The sequence below is a fragment of the Mastomys coucha genome, unplaced genomic scaffold (assembly GCF_008632895.1).
Source record: "Mastomys coucha isolate ucsf_1 unplaced genomic scaffold, UCSF_Mcou_1 pScaffold21, whole genome shotgun sequence".
Taxonomy (NCBI): domain Eukaryota; kingdom Metazoa; phylum Chordata; class Mammalia; order Rodentia; family Muridae; genus Mastomys; species Mastomys coucha.
The window spans coordinates 158,415,726-158,432,908 of NW_022196904.1; the positions used below are offsets into that span (position 1 = coordinate 158,415,726).

General features: G+C 41.2%; 1 long non-coding RNA gene across 1 annotated transcript; it reads left to right on the forward strand.

The window, feature by feature from the left end:
• Positions 1 to 513: 513 nt before the first annotated feature.
• Positions 514 to 16,756, forward strand: LOC116101130. Its single transcript, XR_004122799.1, has 3 exons — positions 514 to 741; positions 13,630 to 13,763; positions 16,363 to 16,756. It is a non-coding gene; the product is annotated as an uncharacterized LOC116101130 (long non-coding RNA).
• The last annotated feature ends 427 nt before the right edge of the window (positions 16,757 to 17,183 follow it).

Below are 17,183 nucleotides of genomic sequence, written 5' to 3' on the forward strand. Positions count from 1 at the left end.
CTGGTCTAAAAGAAACTATTCAAACTGAGTTATGCATTCAGTGTCTAAAAACAAAAGCTAAGTTGAAGACAGCTTTGTTCTGCTTGTTTTTTTCTTGGTCTACCTTTTAAGCGTTCATTGTCTCAGTGAAACTTGCCGACACCATTATATAATCATATATACTCTGCTGCTGTGACCAAAACAACTGGATGCGTAGTCCTACTTAGCAGGAATCCTCGTGAAAGAGGAAAAAAAAAACTGGATGACAGAAAATAAAATATTCCAGGAGAAGAGATACCATGTGTCAGAGCCCCAGAGGAACGGAAGCTGACAAGACATGGGCCTAAGATGAACCCCTATCAGGGTATGGACAGGGAGGGAGTGGAGGACAAGATGAGGCCAGACAGGTGTGGGAGTTGACAGAAGAAAAGTAAACACAGTCATTAAAAGTTTCACTTGGAAGAGGTGACGGGACAGCTAGGAAGTTGAGAAGGTCACTGGCTTCCTCAGGAACTGAATCATGGATAGCAAGGGCACCTGTCAACAGGCTCCCAAATACGGCTGCTTCTGCAGTTCTCATAAGAAGTGATGGCCGCATGTTCAGGTGGGAGGAGGCAAGCTCAGGACACCATGAGACGGAAGAACACGTGGGATTTGGTGACAGGTGGAGCAGCAAGACAGAACTGCAGAAGTAGAAAAAACAACATGCATATCGCACGGATCCTATTTAGACTGCTGGGCTCTTGGCTTTAATGTTTAATGGTAAGTTCAGATTTTTTATTATTTTTCTCTCTTTATCTTAAGGGGGAAAAAAATCTTCCTATTGTTTCAAAACCAAGAATGCACAAAGCCCCTGGGTAGTTCTTCACCAGTGTTCTGAACTCCAAATCCATTTCAATACTCCAAGAATCCCTGATTTGTTTACAAGGTTTTGGGTTTCTTGTTTATTTCAGTGCTGAGGGACAACCTAAAGATTTGAGTATGATAGGCAAGCTCTCTATCACTGAACAAGAACAATCTCCAGTCAAGTTCATAATTTTAAAAACATTTCTGATCATTATTTTTCTGCCAAGTATAATTTCCTTCATTGAAGTGGGAAATCTGGATGTTTGATATAATGGAGGATTTTTGGCACAAATATGGAAAAGTACCTTGAATCCATTTGAATACTAAAGGGAATTTATTATAAGAATATAAAGGTGTCTTGCAGACACTGTAGAAATACAGCCAAAGCAGAAATGGATTGGAATGCCTCTGGATTCTCACCACATTTTTGCCTGTTCTTCCCTATGTGGCGATGTCTGCTTTTCAGCTTTGAGAGGGTTGGCTTCCCCTACTCTTCACTCCCACAGCTCTTGCCTTTTATGTGATCTGGGCTTGGTCACATAGACTGGCTCTCAATTTCTCAATCTTAAGAAGCGAATGCAACCCCGATACAGGACAGTTCACCTCTAGTCAGTTAAGTGTGAGTGGGGGTGGATGGGTGCAGGAGTTCAAGGAAGGACTAGCAAACACCAATTTCAAGTTTCCAGAGAAAGGAGAATTGTTATAAACTTGGCAAAGAGCCTACACGGAGAAGGCGGGAAACAATGGCTCCTTTGCTTCAGTGAGCTTGTGTCAAGAAACAACCACGTTCTTGAGTAGGGCCAGGCTCATAAATATGAAACATTGAAAGAAAAACCCTCTACCTTCAGGGGCTGGAGAGATGCTCGGCAGCTAAGATCAGTTGATCCTCTTCCAGTGGGCCTGGCTTTAGTTCCCAGCACCTACATCACGTGGCTCACAATGAGTGTTGTGAGAAACCCTGTAACTCCAGGTTGAGGGGATTGACCACCTCTTCTGACCTCAGGCACCAACAAGTGTGCCCCATGTGCGCACACACACACACACACACACACACACACACCTATACACGCACATGCTTACACACATAAATAAATAACAAACATTTCAAAGCTGACAACTTCTACCTTCAGAAAATGTCACAGGCAGCATAGGAGTTAGGCCTCTGTATGTGGTCACTTACCCACAGTGTACACCTAAAAAGCTGTAGTGTACCACAGAAAAATGAACACCTGGCGTCAACATCAACTTGAACAGTAAGAAAAATCCAAAGCAAAACAAAAAGGCAAAGACTTAAAGATTTATCCCCAGTGGCTGTTAGATGCTAGCAAATAAGGAAGGTATAAAATTTAAAATATATACTACAGAGAACTTTAGTATTTCTATTTACTGCCATTCACTCATCTGCAAAGAAAGGGGTTTCTATCTATATATTTGTTAGTGGGAAGCAGGAAAGCAAAAGGTTCCGACATCCTACCAGCACAGGTGCTAGGTTAAGCCCAGATTGCATGCTTAGACTATGTCAGAATTTGAATGTAACAGCCCATCTAGTCCACAGAAGCTCCGTGATTTAAGGGGATCAGGATGGGCAGTCATGTGCCTATCTATCTTCCCCTATAAAGTCCGTTCAGTAGAGAGAAATAAGAATTAAGGTCTACAGTTTGAAAATGAAGCCTGGAGAAGGCAGTCTACAGCAATGCCTGGATTGTCTGAAGTTAAGGATGTGGAAACCCACAAGAATTGGTAGGAAGTCAGGGAAGCTGACAATAAGGCATTCAGGGAGATGCTGTGGTAAGAGATAAGGCTGTACTCAGACAGAAGCCTTTTACTGAGGGCTCATAGACATCATAAAACAAGTGACAGCCGGTAGAACAAAGGGAATGGATGTAAACAGGCTCATCCAGGAAAACACCAGAGATCCCAGCCCTGTGGTTTGATAACCAGGTGATAGCCTACAGGCTGTCTGTTGTCAATCCACCCCAATACAGGATGTGGCAGGTTTCTCACTCTACAGATTTAACTGTGTTTAATCTTTACTTTTCAAACAATACTCGGGCTGGAGGAGGGGCACCTAGTTACTGTACAAGCTTTGACCCACAAACAAGAAAAGTTCTTATTATTCCTTCAGCTTCCTTATCCATCAAATTACCCTGCCCTCGTATTGCCTCTTGAAAGTTTTTATGCTTCCTTTTTATGATGTTGTAGTCAGATCACTTGTCTCTCAGGAAAACTTTAATCTCCTTTTCAGTTTATCCTGTATTTGGGTCACAATCAGATTTGACTTCTTTCTTTCTTTGACTTCTTTCTCTTTCTTTCTTTCTTTCTTTCTTTCTTTACTTATTTATTTTGCATTCTCAGATTTCAGTGAAGTGCCATTCATGTGTGTGAGCATCTGAAATCAATAATGTGATCTCTTGAACATTAAACGGTTGTTTCAATTTGATCCCAAATGCAGACCACGGTTATCATGGTACTTTTAATTGCGCAGGTAGTTAAAACAGCATGCAAAACAGCACATGGCTGAGTTTGCTCGAATTTCATTCAAAGAAGCTACCTCCATGGTGGAAAATTTCCCCAAGAGTGCAAAAATTGTCTTTAAGAGGTCAAACATACAGATCAATGTGTTAACTGTGGTCAAGGTATGGTTGAGGGCAAAGATTTGTATTGTAGCTATGAGAGGGAGACCAGCCAGAGGTCTCTGGAAGAGTCCAGAGTAGAGAAAGTAGTAGACTAGGCCAGCAGACTGGATGGAGCCACAAGAGGCAAGAGAGAGAGGGGAAGAGCAAGAGATCAAGACAAAGAGAGTGCAGGCAAGTGAGACATGGCAAGAGAGAGGGGACCAAGAGAGGAAGACAAAGAGAGCTCATAGCTTACACAATGTAGCCTGAGGAGCTGGGGCTGGGGAAAGAGGCTTAGGGTAGGAATGGGTGAGAAGCTCTGAGAAGAGCCACACATTTGTGATAGAGAGGAAGCCTGGAAGGCAACATAACTTCAGTATGTTAATAGCCACCGCAGCTGTTGGTCCACAGTTTCTTTTGAACGCGACTATCATAGTGATGTATAGCCCCAAAACCTCAGTCATATCCGCCATATCCAAGGAAACAAACAGGTGGACAACATATCAGTGCCATTAACATGTCACAGAGGATGGCGGCAAAAAAGGGGGAGGGGCGGTTTGAAGAAAACTTTTAACTTTTTTCTTTGGTTTTGGTTTTGGTTTTTCAAAACAGGTTCTCTGTGTAACAGCCCTGGCTATTCTGGAACTTGCTTTGTAGACCAGGCTGGCCTCAAACTCACAAGAGATCCACCTGCCTTTGTCTCCAGAGCTCTGAGATTAAAGGCATGTGCCACCACTGCCTGGCTTCTGTTTTTAATTAAAATATAGTTACATCTTATCCCTCCATCCCATTTCCTTCCTCCAATGCTCCCTCAAGGATGTTTAGCACCTATGTTTATCAATCTACAAACAATTCAATACAGTCATTGATGCTGCATCTAAACAACAAGAAAAACAAGAACTCCAGGTGATTAATAGCAATTGGTTGAAATGAATCCTTTTTCCAGGCTGTATAGATTGAAAATCTGAAGGCCAAGCAGTGGTGGCGCACACCTTTAGTCCCAGCACTTGGGAGGCAGAGGCAGGCGGATTTCTGAGTTTGAAGCCAGCCTGGTCTACAGAGTGAGTTCCAGGACAGCCAGGGATACACAGAGAAAACCTGAGAGGTTATATTCTGACTCTGGGACTTTGATGGCAAACTCCACATGACAGTGTATCCATACTTTTAAAGCACTGATTTTCAACCTGTAGGCCATGACCCCTTTGGTGGTAGAATATCTGATATCCTGCATATTTCGTATTTACATTACAATTCATAATAGTAGCAAAAGTACAGTTATGAAGTAGCAGTGAAATAATTGTGTGGTTGGGGCCCCCACTATATGACGAGGGACTGTATGAAAGAGTCACAGCATTAGGGAGACTGAGAACCACTGTTTTAAAGTCTTTCAAGCACTAGTGGCATTATGGGGAGGATAATTCTTTGTATGACTGTCCTGTTCACTGTGGGTCGTTTAGCATCATGCATGAGTCTAACCACTAGACCTCAGTAGCAGCTCTCTATAATCAGCAGGTATTTTTAGATACTGTCAAATATTCCCTAAGGGGAGCTGGGTGAGATGACTTGAATATAAAATGTCCCCTCAAACTCATGTGTCTAATACTCCATCCCCAGCTGACAGTGCTGTTTTGAGTGGTGGTGGGATCTTTAGGAAGAGGTAGCAGATCACTGTAGTAGCATGTCTTAGGGGTCTCTATCTTGTCCTGCCACTTCTGTGTCCCTTTGCTCTACCTCCTGGCTGCTATGAGTTGAGCGACTCTGATTTGCCAGGCCCTCTCCTCCGTGGTAAACTTCATCTTTCCACATAGTGAAAGCCCAAATAAGTAATTTCTTCCTAAGTTTAATTCTGTCAGGTAATTTGGTCACAGCAACAACGACTCATGTAGTGAGATCGGGGGCATCACTCTTGAATCAGGCTTTATCACATTAAAGACTACTGTGTGTTCTTTTCAGTGCACACATGCACCATGATAACTAATAGGTAATGGGCTAATAGTTCACTGTGTGCTTACTCCCTTTTCCCTACAGCTCTGTGAAGTCGACAATAGTACTCACCACTCACATTACAGACAACAGTACTCACCATTCACACTACAGCCCTGTGAAGTCAACAATAGTACTCACCATTCACATTACAGCCCTGTGAAGTCAACAATAGTACTCACCATTCACATTACAGCCTTGTGAAGTAGACAATAGTACTCATCATTCACATTACAGCCTTGTGAAGTAGACAATAGTACTCACTATTCACATTACAGACACCTTGGCTACTAGGACCATGGATAATAAAATAAAACCAGGATAAGTGACTACTGATGCTGAATTTATTTCACAAATAAATATGTGAACGGTTAACCCAAATGTAACTATTTTCCTCACCAAAGTTCATCTACACCAAGAACTATGATGGTGTTCACTCTGAACATTAGCCTGAGGCTGAGCTATCGCTGAGCCCTGCACTACACTATCACAGAACCCAAGTGGCCTTAGCTACTCTCAAGGTCCTATTGTTTGTCTTGGTTACCCCACTGCACACGAGAGTCGCTTTCTTGGAGTCATACAAAAAGACATACAGTAGTAGTATGCAAAAGACATTAACAGATTATGGTGGAATGAATATGCTTGGCTCAGGGAGTGGCACTATTTGGAGGTGTGACTTTGTTGGAGGAAGTATGTCACTGTGGGTGTGGGCATTAAGACCCTCATCCCAGCTGCCTGGAGGCCAGTTTCCTCCTGTTTGCAACAAGATGTTGAATTCTCAGCTCTTCCTGTGCCATGCTTGCCTGGACAATGCCATGCTCCTGCCTTGATGATAATGGGCCAAACCTCTGATCCTGTAAGCCAGCCCCAATTAAATGTTGTTATAAGAGTTGCCTTGGTCATGGTGTCTGTTCACAGCAGTAAATTGCTAACTAAAACATAGATGGACTTTTGAAACGTTTATCTATATGTTTAATGCAATTGAACAGAGAAAAGAGACCAAGAGTATACACACCTTAACAAGATGTGTTTGTGGATAGGAAGACAATAAGCATTTCTAAAATAGGTATATTTAAAGTTATATAAATTAGAGCTCTTATTTAAAAGATGTGATGAGTTAAATGAATAAGGAGAGTATTTAGGAGTAAAGATAACTGTGTTAGACTACATCTCCAACGTTGAATTGCCTATGTACTACTAAGAGTTCTACACACACGGATAGCTGGGCCTAGATAAGTAGTTTTCAATTCTTGTAATCTGTTAATTGGCATGAATAATACCCTTTCCAGTTATTCAAAGACAATTAAATTTAGGAGGAAATTAAAATTTTTTCTTTTTATATATTGCCTTAAGCCTCATCTCTACCTATGCTTATTTTTAGAAGGTCTATGAATAGACATTGCATTAACATGTGGGTGAGTAGCAGATGAATATTTGGAGCAAAACTTGCAAATCTAAGTAGCTAAAAGTGCTTGTCTGAGAGTATTGATAATTGTGCTTGGTTAAAAAAATATATTCAAAATGAGAGATTGGGAGAGATGGCTTTACAGGTAAAGCTTGCTTGCTGCCAAGACAGATGTGTTGAATAAGAATGACCCCCATAGGCTCATAGATTTGAATGCTCATTTACTAGGAGTGACACTCTTTGAAAGGAGTAGGCGGTATATAGCCTTGCTGGATGAAGTATATCACTAGGGGTGGGGTTTGAAGTCTCAAAAGCCCATGCCAAGTCCAGAGTTTCTCTCTGGGCCAGTGGCTCAGGATTTAGAACTCTCAGCTACCTCTCCAGCACCATGCCTGCCTGTATGCCACCGTGCTTCCTGCCATGATGATAATAGACCAAATCTCTGAAACTGTCAGCAAGACCAAATTCAATCCTCTCTTTTGTAAGACTTAGCATGATTATCATAGTATCTCTTCCCAGAAATAGATGATTAACTAAGACAGGAGATAAATGAGTTTGATGCCAAGGACGCTCATAGATGACAAAGAAACCCAATTCTTGCAAATTATCCTCTTACTTCCATACATGAGCTATGGTTTGTGTGTGCCCATGGATACTTTCACAAACACATGTGCACACACACACACACACACACACAGAGAGAGAGAGAGAGAGAGAGAGAGAGAGAGAGAGAGAGACCCTGAATACATGCAAAAAAAAAAAAACCCCAAATATTTGTAACTTCCAAATACTGTAAAGTTAACAAGGGGACCTGTACTGAGTTTCAAAGTAAATCTTCATTTGAGTTTTCTGTTAACTGCTGTGGTAGTTTGAATTAGAATGTCCCTAAAGGCTTCTGTGTTTGAACCCTTGGTCTCCAGGTGGTGATGCTGGTTGGGGAGGTTGACATGGTGTAGTCTTGTTGGAGGAGGTACAGCAGTGAGGATGGGTTTGAAAGCTCTTAGCTTCTTCCAGCTTCCAGTTCCCTATGTCTGCTTCATATTCCCTTCTCCTGCCATTGTACCCCATGCCTCCCTGTCACCATGCTTCCCCTGTCAATATGGCCTCTCCCTCTGGAACCATAAGCCAAAATAAACTCTTCTTTCTATGAGTTGCCTTGGTCATGGTGTTTTATAACAGCAACACAAAGGTAATTAATGCAATGATGATCCCTACATCACCTTTTGAGATAGGGTCTCTTCCTAAGCCCAGAGCTAACTGATTGAATAGATTCACTAGTCAGCAAGTTTTGATCTGCTTGTTTGTACCCTCCACCTTCAAGGACTCCGGTAAAAGACAGGTGTGCCGACACTTGACTTTTATGTGGGTGTCAGTGATTTGAACCCAGGTCTACATGTTGTATGGCAGTTACTTCACTGACTGATCCTGCAGCCCCACTATTGAGTGTTAATGGATAAAGACAATGTCTTAAGGAGTGGAACACATAAAGCAGCAGCTGCAGCTCAAAGCAGAATAAACCATGTGAGTCTATGGAAAACAGCAATGAGAAGTTCATTGTTCAGTTACTCTCTACAAAGTCACGACAAGCGAAGATCAGCAATGCGGTGCAAAGCCAACCAGTGCCAGTCACGTGTCCTCTCACAAGTCTGCTTCAGCAAAAATCCTCTCACCTGTGTCTGCTTCAGCAAAACATTCTCTTACATGTCTGCTTCAATATTCTTTCACATGTCTGCTTTAACAAAACATCTGTTCACCTGTCTGTCTCAGCAAAACATTATATGACATAACTGAGTTTCCAAAGAAACCAGAAATTTCTACTTTCATGTTTTCCATCTGGATGTGGAAATATGATTGATTTACATAAAATTAACATGGGCAGAGGCAGGAAACTACCCTGGAACGGGCCTATAAAAACCACCAGTTATCCAGGTGTGGTGCTGCATATCTTTAATCTCAGCACCCTGGCGACAGAGACAAGCAGATCTCTGTGAGTTTGAAGCTACCCTAGTCTACAAAGCAAGTTCCAGGTCTATCGATGCTACATAGTGAGAGAAAAGCAAAAACAAAAACTACAACAACAATAACTACAACAACAAAACAAAACCAAAAAAAAAAAAAACCCAAAAAACAAAAAACCCTACCAGCCGAAGGACTGAAGGGCAAGAAGTTCTGTAGGAAGATAAAGCTGTAAAATGGAAGCAGTTTGCATCCTTAAAATTCTGTTCAGTGGAACAATGCCAGACCAGAAACTCTAGCAACCACACAAGGAAGGAAATATGGCTAAGCCTCTGACATTTAGATGTGGTTTATCAGCAGCTAACCTGGTGAATGCATTTGCTTCAACTTGAAGCCACAAGTGCTTAGGACCTAGCCCAGCACTGCGCGCTTTTCCAAATAAACTGCTTTAGAAAATCTCTGGAGTGATGCTCTCACCTACCTTTCCAAGGCCACAGAAGCACCATTTCTAACAGAAAATCGGGAATATGAATAACATCCTTAAGATCACATCTGAGCCGGGCAGTGGTGGCACATGCCTTTAATCCCAGTACTTGGAAAGCAGAGGCAGGAAGATTTCTAAGTTCGAGGCCAGCCTGGTCTACAGAGTGAGTTCCAGGATAGCCAGTGCTATACAGAGAAACCCTATCTCGAAAAACCAAAAAAATAAAAATAAATAAATAAAAAATAAAAAGATCACATCTGAACCAGTATATATGAAGTCAGTGCATTCTTTTGAACCAAATGCACTTCAAATTGTTATTTTATGTGTATGAGTGTTTTATCTGCATGCATGTCTGTTTGCCATATGCATACCTGTTGTTTATAGAGGCTAGAAAAGAACATTGGATCCACTGGTGCTAGAGTTATAGATATTTATGACCTGTTATCTAGATGCTAGGAATTGAACCCAAGTCCTCTGGAAAAATAGCCAGTGCTCTTATGGCAAAGCTGTCTTTCTTCTCCCCCAAATGTACTTGAAAAGGTCAGTTTTCACTTCTGAGTGTGATCTGTGTATACATTACCAATTAGAGATATGCTATTAGTTCAACCACTAGCCCATAAGAAAATATGCATAAGGTTTGCCCAAAACACATACAACATCTTGAATCTAATTCTAACCAGTTCCATTTGTGATTCAGGTTATTAAGGGTCCTTTTTGTGAATGGCTATGTTGCCGTTAGTGATTTAAGCATGAACTAAGCAGCCCCTGTACTGGGTATACCCTGCTCAGAAGAGAAGCACACACATAGTCAATTCTATAGTAGCAAACCGATAACCAAGAGCTATGCCTTAAAGGAGTGTGGGTGACTCAAGGGCACCTACTTCATTGGAAAGTCATCCCCATCATGGATGACTAGCCAGGAATGCTACATTGCTAGTGCTCCTGGAGCAACTCTTGGCAGCTCCATCTGAGCCAGCATCCTTTCTCCCACAATTGTTTGCAATGGGAAGCACTTCACACTAGAAAGCTTCATTAGCTTCCTGAGTTTGATGAGCCTCCCTCCTCCCTCCTTCCTCCAGAAGGCAAATGCTAACAAGTGTAAGTAACTTCTCAGTGCACGTTGAGTGGATGTCAGGAGGGCATCATCAGACTCTGCATTTCGGCTTTCCTACTGGAAATGTGTCCTATTTTGAAGCATATCTAGTGTGAGGCTTCACACAGCAGACATAAATCAACAGCTCTCATGGAAACCAGCTAATTACCTGTTAAGAAAAATGCAAAATGTAGGCATCCCTTTTCAATGAGAATTTGGGCTCTGTTACACATGTATTTGCATGTTCTGGCCAACATCTACTACTACTAAGCAAATACTTGGACAAACTAATTATGAAACATTAGATTTAAAGTAAATGTCAATGTATTTTCTTTCTCTCTGAAGTCAACAAAGGTTTTGTGGGTCATACCTTGAGACTATGTCACTCTCTTTGTCCCTCAAGCTTCTGCCCGCTGTGCTCAGCACTGGTCAGTGGGTTCATCTGTAACAATGATCACAGTGGGGGCTTCCTGGTGACAATTGTTTATGTCCAGCATTATTGTCACATGTACTCATGTAGAAAGGAACTGTCACTTCTTTGTCATGCCTGGTTTTCATTATTCTTTATTGCATACTTGAGGATTTATGTATATACTAGAGTGCATCTATAACTCCAATATCGACACTTTGCAGCCATGTACATATTGGCAAACAAGAGTGACCATCCCTGTGTATACCCCCAGCAGAGATTAAGCCAGGCATTTCTGCTTTCTTGTTTTGCCTCTCCTATTGGAGATGTCTATTTTATAGTCTATTTAGTGCCAGACTTTGTATACTTTTGTGCTTTATTTGGTCATTTTGCTGTTCATATTGAACTGAACCTTAAGGGAAAAGTGCTATCTTGTATTACTAGACACAGAGTTGTGATAGACAGGAAAGTGTGCTTGAAATTCCATCCAAGCGTGAGTTACACAGTGCCGATAACTCTGAGCTCAGCGTTATGAACATAGATGCACACAGAAAGTGCACAACAAGATACTTTATTCATGCACAGAAGTATAAGGATATTAGATTAACATTAGCTCCCAGCAATATTTTTAGATTAAGGTGCCTCAGCATTTCTGATAATACTGTGGTAGAACACTATTTTTAAGTCACCAAATATAAGAAAATGTATAGTAGATGCTGATTCACATATAATTGGTATTCAGGCCCCCAAAATTCAATATTTCATATATTAAAGTCTCCCTATATGGTAAGTAAATTTGGTTATTTGACAAATGTTCCTGTTTTCTGCCCATTTTACGAATGATGCCCCTTGAGTCCCTTAGGAAGAAGAGGATGTGGGAACAAGACATGTAGCTCCTGCCTATCAGAGTGTGAGGACCATTCTGCCAGGGAGTCTGGGAGCAGCAGTGGAAGAAGAAGTTAATGTGAATCCTTCTAGCTAGAGAAATCATTTCTCCTCTTCGCCTTCTCACATGACAAACTCATTGATTACTGGGACAGTTGAAAAATGATGAGAAACAAGGGTAGTGACAAGAATGGAGTGTGCCCTGGTGTCCTCCGTGCTAATTCTTCTTTGCTTTGATTTCTGGGAGGCAAGAAAGGTTTTCTGTCAAAAACTGAAACTTACATGTTTTGAACCACAAATATTATAATTTTAATTATTTGATCAAAATCTAATAACTCCTTTGATTATTTCCCTATTTCCGTATTAAACATGGATTCTTCTCTCATACAGTACATCCTGATTACCATCTCTCTTCCCACTACCCATTCTGGTTCCTCCCTATCTCCTCTCCCCTCTGGATCTCATTAGAAAAGAAGATGCCTCTAAGATATCACAATAGAACATAACAAAATAAAATATAATAAGATAAAATGAAAACCATCGTATGGAAGCTGGACCAACCAAGCCAACAGGAAAATAAAAAAGTCCCAAGAGAAGGCAGAGGAATCAGAGGCCAAACTGTTTACACATTCAGGGGTCTCATAAAACTACTAGACTGAAAGCTATGGTGCATATGCAAAGGTCCTGGGGTAGACTGGTATAGGCCCTACAGTTACTGCTTCAGTTTCTATGAGTTCATATAAGCTTTGCTCAGTTGTTTTAGAGGGCCTGGTTTCCTCCATCTCCTCTATCTCCCCCACTATTTCTGCCTTCTCTTTTGTGGGGTTCCCTGAATGCAAAAGGGGGGAATTTGATGAATATATCTCATTTAGAACTGTGTACAAGGTCTCACTATCTCTCTGTCTCTGTCTACTTCTCTCTCTCTCTCTCTCTCTCTCTCTCTGTGTGTGTGTGTGTGTGTGTGTGTGTGCGTGTGTGTGTGCGCACATAATGTCTGGCATTGAGTCTTTATGTTTGTTCCCATCTGCTGCAGGAGGAAGCTCTGATCACAGCTGAATAAGGAATTGATCTAAACTAATTTTATTTTAAACAAATAAACAAATGAATGTATTCAATTTACATAGTAAAATATAGTGTCAATGGTACTCGCTTAGCACAGAACTAACACACTATAACCTCTTGTCTGCCTGAGACTTCATCTTTCCCCAGGAAAGTGGCTTCCTTCTCTAGGCCCTGTTGAATCAGTTTGACATGAGAACAATTCAGAATGTAGCACCGAGGCCAGAGGTTCTCAACCTCTAGATCCCGAGTTCTTTGGGATCACATATCAGATATCCTGCCTATCAGATATTTACATTACAACACAACAGTAACAACATTACGGTTATAAAATAGTAACAAAATAACTTTATGATTGGGAGTCACTACCACATGAAGAACTATATTAAAGGGTTTCAGCATCAGGAAGGCTGAGAACCACCAAGCTAAGGTTATAATGAAAAATCAAATAATTTAATATACATGCAAGGCACAGCCCAGGTCCAATAAATGCTCTACATACAAGAATTCTTACCACATTGTAACTTTTTAACAGAAACAAAACAAAACAAAACAAAACAAAAAACAAAACCATGCCTGTGCTTCTATACTGAACAAGCATATCAAGAAACAAGAAACACAGCCAGGTATTAATGCCTGGTAACCTCTAAGCAGGGATCACAGTGACTGCCATTCCTTTTATTAGGTTTCTTTGCCTTGTTAAATTTCCCACAATAGATCCTATATCATGATCCTTTATAAACCAGTCAAGATAAAAAGACGGGAATGCCACAAATAAGTGTGTTTATATCTTTTCTTCCTTTTAATAATAATAATAATAATAATAATAATAAATAATAGTCATAGTAATAATAATAATAATAATAATAATAATAATAATAACAATAATGTTCTGTCTCATCCTTTATCTTCCAGACAAACAGATGTGCATGTAAACACAGACCATTTCCAAATGATGTTAACCTAGCAACACTAGCACAAGGGAAGAGGCAGGATGTGAAGATCTTGAAGGAGGGAGCTCTGCTAGAGTTCTCACACACAACAGCAAGGTACCACCCAATCATCTGAAGGTACAGGGAAGGTTTAGACTGTGACAAATTTGGTCTAAGAACTGTCCATGGGAGTGTTTTAAAAACCCGTCAGACTTTACCATTTTGACTGAACATATGAGGAGCTTGGAGGTTGCCACAACATCCTAACAGCAGGTGGTAGGTCCAAAGGAGAACACACTGAAAATCAAGACCAATTCTTGAATCTGGAAGAGAAATGAGCTCCCACATGAGACAAACTGCTTTCCCTTGAGAAAAAAAACAGTAGACACTGAGAACCACAGCTTTCCCAAGCAGAAACTCAAAACCCTTGGGAAGAAGCAGTGCTGGGCTAGAGATCAACTGATGATCAACTAGAGGCCCTCCAATAGTCAGCTCTGACAGTGAGCCCCACCCCCACCGCTTTAAACCTCACCCCGTGCCCCTCTCGACCCCAGACCCTGCCATCAGGAGCCCCATACATTTGCAAATTTACCTCCTGGGTCTCTACCAGATGCTTAGAATGAATGCTGGAGGAAAATTGTCTCATGCTTCCATGGGGTGAGAAAAAAACTATTTTAAAATACATCAGAACATTTTGTGCTGTCTTAATAAAGCCTGACACCGGGAGAAACTGTTTAACTAGAATCTAACATGCTAGGCTCTTACTGGAATCTGTCTAACCTGGGAAAAGGGAGACACACAATCCCAGCCCCCTCCAGTCATCCTAGCTCACCTCAGAGAGGAAAATAGAAGCCAGAAGCCCTCACGGAGCTCACAGTTCAAAAGCCTCCTCCCACTAAATGGTGGAGGCCAGTCACAGAAAACTTACCATTCCCACCTCAGCACATTAGTCTCACATCTGTTCACAGCTGCTAACTTTATCTACTACCTCATGCACGGCTACTAGGAAAACATTCTAAGGCACACTAGAAAACAAAAACATAGGCTAGAGAGAGCACACAAGCGTCAGACTTAAGACTCAAAGATGGAGAGGAAGTTAGGTGATTAGACAGGAAGTTAAGACAACTGTGATTCACCTGTTGAAGATGCTACTGGAGTAAAGCAGACAGCAGGCTGTAATAGACCAGCACACGCAGAGTAAGAACTCCTAAGACAGAACCCGGAAACAAACGAACAAACAAAAACACTGACTACGGTAGTAGTTGCCAATTAATCTCTTCTCTAATCGACCTTGCAGCAGCTACACATTCCTCAATACCTGCCCCAATGTTCTGGGTTACAGATTGAAACACACACACATGTGCACACACACACACACATACACACACACACATACACATACAGATTTATATTTTAATATGCCTTAAACAGCTCAATGGTTGGGCCACTTCCAAACCTCCACGTGACTAACACCTCCCCTCCAATACTCCTGAGTTATTACTTACTGAGATCTATATTCCATTGTTGTCAGCCTAGACCCAGTTGCGGGTGGGCGGTGCTGGGCTGGGGCTGCTCTTTCCCTGCTCATACACATTGGTTGTCTCTCTGTCCTCTGTCCTGCCTTCTCAGGCATGGCAGCTGCTCCTCTCCTGCCATGGCAGCTATTTCCTTTTCTTCTCTTCTCTTCTCTTCTCTTCTCTTCTCTTCTCTTCTCTTCTCTTCTCTTCTCTTCTCTTTTCTTCTCTTCTCTTCTCTTGTCTTCTCTTGTCTTCTCTTGTCTCCTCTTGTCTTCTCTTGTCTTCTCTTGTCTTGTCTTGTCTTCTCTTCTCCTCTCCTCTCCTCTCCTCTTCTCTTCTCTTCCTTTCTCTTCCCTTCTCTCTCCCTCCCTTTTCCCTTCCCCCTTCCTCCTTTCCCCTCCCTCTTCCTCCTTCTTGTTGTTCTTCTTCTCTTCTCTTCTCTTCTCTTCTCTTCTCTTCTCTTCTCTTCTCTTCTCTTCTCTTCTCTTCTCTTCCCTTCCTCTGTCTCTCTGTCTCTTTCTCTGTCTCTGTCTCTCTCTCTCCCTCTCTACCTCCCTTCCTCTCTCCCTCCCTCCCTTTCACCTGGTCCTTGCCCAGGAATCCTAAAAGTCCTGCCTCTGTTTCTTTGCCCAACCACTGGCCATGGGTAACTTTATTTACCTCTCAAAAACAACTGGGGACAGGGTCCCTCAGCATCTTACATGCAGACATGCAGATTTCAGTGTAATTTCCAGCACCAAATAACATAAATAGCATTGGACTAAATCCACAACAGACTAGAACTCTGAGCCATTCCTATTTCAGTTCTTCCGAGATATAGAAAATATAAGCATTTTCCCTAAACAAAATTGTGACTGAACTAGCTTTCAAGAAATATTCTTGGGCTGGTGAGACTACTCAGGAGGTAATGGTGCTTGTCACACAAACCTGGTGACTTGAGTTCTATCCCTGGGTTACACAGAGGACAGATGAGAGAACTGACTCCCACAAAGTTTTCTCTGACCTCCACATGAGTCATTTAAGTTATCTTTGTAGTCATCACAGTGTGTGTGTGTGTGTGTGCGTGTGTGTGTGTTTGTCCCCACCATCATTCATAGATGTATATATAAAATAATAACATTTTAAAGAGAGATGTTCAGCTTTTGGGGTCCTTTATAGTTTCTGGTGTATAGCTGGCAAATATATTCTCCCTTCTACAGGCTATCTCTTCACGGTGCTGAGTATTTTCTTTGCTGTGCATAAATGTTTTAATATAAGAATGTCCCAATCAAATTCCTAACAAGTATGTTGTGGATCCAGATGAACTGATTCTGAAGTTTGTATGAAAAGATAAAGGATCAACAATACTCAACATAATATCAACACAGCAGAAACAAGGCAGAGGACAGACACAGGAGACGTCAAGACAAGTATAAAATTATACAATCAAGGCAATGTGGTACTTGGTGAAAGAAGAAATGAATCAATGAACCAGAATAGAAAGCCAGTAATGGACCCAGAGATATATAGACAACCAATCTTTGGTAAAGAAGTAGATGTAATATAATGTAGAAAAGAAATGATTTCAATAAATTACTCTTGAACAACTGGGAATTCATGTGCAAAACGTTTTTCTTATAAAGAATCTAGTCATACATTTACTCTCTTCACAAAATGAGCTCATAGATACACATAGATACAGAACTATGCACACAAAATCATAAAACTCATGGAAGGTAAGAAGAGAAAGTCTGGGTGCCTTTGAATTTGAAAATTATGTTTTAGATAAAACATAAAATACACAATTTGCAAAAAGAAAACAGTAAGGCAGAGTTTGTTAAAAAACTAAACTTATCTGTTCTATAAGAGATATTAAAAGACCATTAATTTAAAAATCCACAGAGAAAATGCTTAGGCAAGACATGTGATAAAGGTCTAATATGTCACCTGAAATACATACTGTGGTGGTTTGGATAAGTATGGCCCCTACAGACTCATGTGCTTGAATGCTTGTCCCTTAAGGAGTGGCATTAGGAGATAT